Consider the following 7022-nt stretch of genomic DNA (forward strand, 5'->3'; position numbering starts at 1 on the left):
TCTGATAATACCAAAAAAATAAAGTAAAAAAATTTGAAAAGAGCTCATGAAATGGAATATAACACAAAGGAACGACACCGAATCTCCTAACCTACACTACAGTTTCACACTCTCTCCATCTCCTTTGTCTCAGGAGCCGACTTTCATATTTTCAGTAAGGTGAGTTTTGAATCAATGGTTGATGTCACCTTCAATGTCATCCCACCTGCACTCAATCTAGCAAATATATATGTATATAAATTAAAAGATACACAATTATCTTTTCAAAGATTTTCAAAGCATTCTTTTAGGAGTAAAAAATATACTTCTATATCTTTAGAAGGTGGGAAAAGTGAGGAACTAAGAGTAATGAATAGCAAATAAAATATTCTAAAGTTGATTGTGGTGAGAATTACACAAACTTTCTTAATATGATTGAACAACGAATTGTATGATATGTATAGTATATGCCAATAAAACTATTTTTAAAAATCAATAAAGATAGAGAACTTTGGGGGGAAATGTAGGTAAATTGGCTAATTGTAATAATGATTTCAAGGTGTATAGAAACACTGATATGTTCAAAGTACGTGAGCCAAAAACACGAAGTTTTGCCATCTTTGCATTTAAGGAGCACTCCTGCCATACTTGTTCCAAGCCAAATCAGTTTGTCCTTTTGAAAGTCCTTGGTACTTTGAATATTCTTCACCAGCATCACAATTCAAATGCAACTACTCTGCTCCAGGCTGCCTTAGTCAGTGGCCAACTTTCAAATGCATAAAGTACTAAATTTCATGGCTGAGTCAGGCGCATCTTAGTCCTCAAACTAACATTCTTGCTTTTTAACACTCTAAAGAGGTCTTGCAGGACAGATTGACCTAATGCAACTTGTCTTTTGATCTCATGATCTCAATGTTCACAGAAGCAGCAGACAAGACATTCAAACTAGTGCTAATATCTCCACCTATCGGTTTAACTGTGGTGGCTTGTGTACTGCCGCGGTGCTGGAAGCTGTGTCACTGGTATTTCAAATCCCAGTTACAGATCATAACAAGCTATGTGTATAGCCTTGAGAAAAATGGTAATTCCAGAATAATTCGTTGCACGCATGCATAACCTGTCTGTGGGTCAAAAGGAAAGTACGTGATCAGAACAAGGGACTAATGCATGGCTTGAATCAGGAAAGGTTTGTGTCAGTGTTGTATACTGTCACCATACTGTTCAATCTGTTTGCTGAGTAAATGGTCAGATAATATGGATTATAGGAAGACAAAGGTGGCCTCACGATTAGACGAAGGCTTATTAGCAACATGGAATATGCAAAGGACAGGACCATGCTTTCTGAAAGTGAGCAGGATTTGAAGCATATGCTGATGAAAATCAAGGATCGCAGCCCTTAGTATGGATTATAACTCAGTAGTAAGAAAACTAAAATCCTCACTACTTGACCAATAGGCAACATCATGGTAAACGAAAGAAAGATTGAAATTGTTAAGGAGGTCGTCTTGCTTGGATCTACAATCAATGTTCATGTATTCAGCAGTCAAGAGATCAAATGATGCATTGCATCAGGTAAATCTGCTTCACAAGACCTCTGCCGTGCTGAAAAGCAAGGATGTTACTTTGAAGACAAAGGTGTACTTGAGTGAAGTCATGGTATTTTCAGTCACCTCATTTAAGTGTGAAAGTTGGAAACTGAATAAAGAAAATTAAAGAAAAGTTAATGTATTTGAACTAAGGGACTAGCAAAAAAATATTGAAAGTACTACGGACTGCCAAAAGAACAAACAAATCTGTCTTGAAAGAAATACAGCCAGAAAGTTCTTTAGATGCAAGGATGGTGAGATTTCATTTCAAGGACATTGGGTATGTTTTCAGGAGAGTCCAGTCCCTGGAGAAGGACGTCATTCTTGTTAGAGTGCCAACAAGAAAGAGAAAGGTCCTGGACAAGCTGAATTGACGCAGCGGCTGTAACAGTGGACCCAGGTTAAGAACAATTGTGAGGCTGCTGCGGGACCAGGCGGTGTTTTGTTCTGTTGTGCACGGGGTTGCGATGGATGGCACCCACTCAATGGCCCCTCCCAACAACAATAAAGTTTGCCTGGAACTAAATTTATTTAACCAACAAAAACTTCCACTGAGCTTGGAGCAGCACAAATGAGACCACATCACTGAATCAAAGTTTTTACACATGATGGGAGTTCACACATGTTGACTGGAGATTATTTTTCTCCCTAATTTAAAGTGTTTGTTATCTACTTTCACTTTGATGCCTTTGTTAAAAGTCCCTTTTAGTCTTCTTAGTATGAAAACATCCATATCCAAGACTGCAAGCATGAAGTCTAGAGAGTAATGCAATTATTCAAAATGACATCAGGGTATTTTTTTAAATATGTGTTTATAGTATATTCGATCATTTATTAACCATAGGATGAGCTTGCAAGTATTTAATATAGTTTAAAATATAGTTTAAAATTCAACATCTTGGAATATTGATGGCTATAATTCTCCAGTTTTCTGTTTTATTCTATTGCTATTTGGAGTTCTATTTACTTGTGATATCTCAAATACAGGCACAGTAGGTTTCCAACGTATACAATAACAATATGAATAGGTTTTGCTTCAGATTCACTTATGAAATCACAATGATTTATTTTCCTTTTTAAACTTAAATTTACATTTTTAATGTCAGCAAAATCTCTAAGATGCAAAATAAATAAATATATAGGCTGCCTTTCTCTTATGGTCAATTCGTAGACCAAAATAGCAGAGCCATTCTTTCTAAAATAGCAGAGCCAACAAACTTTCACATGCCTCTGGTCCCTTTGACAACTAACATTTCACACTAAAGTGGAAAAGAGGTAAAAATGTTTCAGCAAAGTCATCAATAAGGGAGACCTCAAATATTTAATCAAATCTGTATTCAAGTAAATCCGGGCTAATTTTTATAGAACACACACACAAAAAGGCACAAGTGAGCATGGCTTTTTGCACCCCTGTATACTAGCACTGTACTGGTTGGCAAAATGCCAGAAAGGGAATATATTGAAAATACAATTCTGAGAACACTGTACATCAACATGTTCGTGGAATAGTTAAATATATGTGTGATGAATGATGGAAGTCAGGTGTCTTAGCATTGTGACAATTTATGGAGAAGCGAAGAGGAAGATCTGGCAGTGAGAATCCTCCCATGCAGCTTTGGATTAGAGTTTGACTTTTCAGGATGAACTTATTTACCCTAATATAATTGTTTGATGCACTTTAAAATTTCCTCTAATACAGAAATGGATGGGTGTTCAGAAGAAAGATCTTACTTTGAAGAATGAAACATGTCTGGCACCAGGCATGGAATTTTCAATTGCCTAATACAAGTTACTTAATATGGAAAACTAAAAGTGATAGAAAGCTAGTGAATCTGCTTATAATTTATTGAATACTGTTTCCCTGGTAGCCATTTCTTATTTAAAGTGTTGGTTTAATTGTTCTTAGTCAGCCTTTTTGTCATATCTTTAAAAATCAACCAAGAAACAACAAACTGAAGACTGAAGTTGTAGCAACAGAGATTCTCTCAACAATAAAGTTGTTATCTCACAAAACTTCAAGGCATAAAAAAACCCAGAAGAAAATACAGATTCTTGAAGATCTTACTACTTGGAGATCACCAGAATCAACGTAAGGGTGCATAGAACTTCTGACTATAATCTATACTAAAATACAGAGTATGTCATTATTAATATTTATGTATCTTTTGAGACACAACTATATGTCTCTAGATATTTTTATAATCTGGTGCTGTAGATATAAAAGAAATGCTATAATACCTATATCTCCTGAACATAACTTTAGATAACTATGGAAATTGGGTGAAAAGCAAAATTTTAGTGGCTTCTTTAAGTTCTTGTATGAAGCAATATTCCAGGTTTTCCATTCCTAATTTGGATTTAATTTTATCATGAAGGAATTTTGCCTCCTATCTTTATTTTTGGAAAATTACATTTTAAAAGTAGTCTACATGCAATTGGTGTTCCTTGATGCTAAATTATTCCTTCTTTCTTAGGTGTTTTCATTAGCAAAGGAATGCGCTGTCCATCTCATAGGAATTAAATCCTGAAGATCGTATGGCTAGCAACACAACACGATAAGTTACTAAACACCTAAAGAACAGAAGCAGAACATTGTAGAGACGGTGCCAGGAGATGCACCCTCGGGTCTGAAGGCACTCGAAATATGAATGAGGAAGGGCTTCGTTTGCTGGTGGGGCATAACTGAAAATGAGAAGGAACAGCTGAAACTATCAATGAACAGCTAGAACATGGAATGTATGAAACACGAACCTAAGAATATTGAAAGTGGTTAAAAATGAGATGGAGCACATAAAGATCAATATCCGAGGCTTTGAGGAGCTGAAATTGGCTGGTGTCGGTCATTTTGAATCGGAACATCCGATGGCTCATTAGACCAGGAATGACACACAATCAAGAAGACTGGCTTTGCACCTGTTTTCAGAAAGGGCATTTCAAGGTCCATCTTGAAGGACAATTCTGTCTATGATAGGAAAGTGTCTATCCTCATACAAGAAAGACCAATACATTAATCCATGATTCAACTTTTTGCAAAACCCACTAAACCTCCTGGTACAGAAATTGAACATTGCTACCAATGTCTTTAGTCTGAAATTGATCAAACATGCCATCAGGGTGCATTGTTAATTACTGATGATTGGAATACAAAAGCTGGAAACAAAGATGAAGGAAAAATAACTGGAAAATACAGTCTTGGTAACAGAAATGAGGCTGGAGATGCCATGAGAAAATTTTGCCAGACCAACAACTTCTCCATAGCAAACATATTTTCTCAACAATGCAAAACATAACTATACACGTGGACTTTTACAGAAAGAAGACACAAAAATCAAATTAACTACAGCTGTGGAAAGCAATGCTGGAGAAGCTGACTATCAGAAGCAAAGGACAGGTCAGGAACTGCTTCTGGAACTGACCATCAATTGTTCCTCTTTAAGTTCAGGTTGAAGTTGAAGAAAATAAAACAAATCCACCAGAGCCAAAATATGACCTTTTGGATATCCTACCCTAGATCCAATTGGACGCGTGAAACACTAATGACAGAAGACTTGATGAGCTGTGGGATAACATCAGAATATCATACATGCAGACAGTACCTGTGCTGAAAGCCCCCCCCTCCCCCAATATGCAGTATCTCCCCTCCCCAATGTGCCTATAAAGTGCACAGAGGGGTGGGGGAAGAAAAACGATGGCAATGGGGGTTCAGAGCACTATCCCACCAAAGAAGAGGGTATTATTTATATCCCAAAGGACAAAGAGAGCAAGATGAGACCGCATTCTGGTGTGCCAATCATTGAGGATGATGCTCCTGCGTGGAGCAGCTCATTCCCAGAGATGACTGAAGGGTCAACCTCAGCTTGAGACTTGATATCCTCTCCCTAGATGACAGCGCTAAAGAGGACAGCTCTGAAGATACAATTCGGGGAGAGTGGCCAGTCTGACCTGACCAGATGGGGGAAAATCAAGAGGGGAGTGCAACAGACCAGTGTTGGTAGCAAAGCCACCAAGTCCCCCACTGAATCCCGATTGTAGATTTCTGACTCAGAAGGCAGCACATGGCACTCCATCTGAACTGGTGTAACAGTGTGTGTGTGTGTGTGTGTGTGTGTGTGTTCACTAGACCGCTCCATCCCTGACTGCAGGCATAGCAATAGGGGCTTTTAGAATGTGTACCTTTGGGACATGGATGCTGAGGACTAAAAGGGTGTATGTGTTGTTAGGTAAGTGGGACCCAGAATATGTAACCCTCAAAGAAATGGGGACAGGACTGATGGTTTATAACATGTCCTTCTCTCTATTTAACAGAGAAATAGTCATCTGCTCTATGTCAAGATCCCTATTAGACTGGTGGCTATCTGTATGTTTTGGGTGCTTATCTATACAAGATAGACAGGATAGGCCATCTTATGGAGACAGCAACTGGACCAATGTTTCCTGGGGGGCCTGGAAGGGGAGGAAGCAGGGGTAGGTGAGCAGTGAGCCAATAACAATAATCAAAGGGGGATAGTAAGGGTTTTTAAATTGATAGCAAGGAGGGTGAAGAGTTTCTGGTCATGTTTAATAAATCGAGTGGTATCTGAGAGAAATAACTGAGAGGTAAAAAATGGGTAAACATGAGAGTGGGGCAGGAGAGAAAAAAAAGAGGAAAGTAGTAATATATGTATATATATAAATATATGTTTGTTTATATATATGTATTATGCAAATGCAACAAGGAAGGAGATGTACTTTGGCTTCTACTTAAATCTTACCTTAGTGCAAGAATGGTTTGTTCTAATAATATGGCATTGTATGATACTCACCTTCCTGACACAATCACTGAAGAATAAATGGGTGCATAAAAAAATGTGGTGAAGAAAGTTGATGGTGCCTGGCTATTAAAGACACTGCATCTGGGGTTTTAAAGGCTTATAGTTAAACAAGCAGCCATCTAGCGTGGAAGCAACAAAGCCCACATGGAAGAAGCACACAGCTTGTGAGATCATGCGGTGTCAATAGGTGTAAGTATGGAAAGTTCAAAAACAAGCAACCAAATTGGTGTGAACCAGAATGAAATTTGTAGACCTAAAACCTGTAAGATAACAGAAGGGCCACATAGAAAGGATGATAAATCCAGGGTGCAGTATAGCACTGATCAAACACATTACTATCCTCTAGTTCTTTAATATTTCCTCCCCTTACTATTATGATCTTTGTTTTACATCAGCAATCTTGTTAGACCTGCATATGTTCATTAGTATAACTAAAATCCTTCCATGCATGAAAGCCAAGATAAATAACCCTTCAGAACCAGTAACCAGAGTGATTCCTTGAGGATATGGGAAGAGAGTGGGGGAAGGGAGAGTTGATAACAAGGATATCTGTATAACCCCATGTGAGTGGAGTGAATAACAGAATTGTTAGTGAATGGATATCTTGAATAGGGTAAGATATGGCCAAAAAATGTTGAAGGCGTTC

This window comes from Echinops telfairi, unplaced genomic scaffold, assembly GCF_000313985.2.
Source record: "Echinops telfairi isolate 266 unplaced genomic scaffold, ASM31398v2 ScPeMD7_18;HRSCAF=68, whole genome shotgun sequence".
Classification (NCBI taxonomy): Eukaryota; Metazoa; Chordata; class Mammalia; order Afrosoricida; family Tenrecidae; genus Echinops; species Echinops telfairi.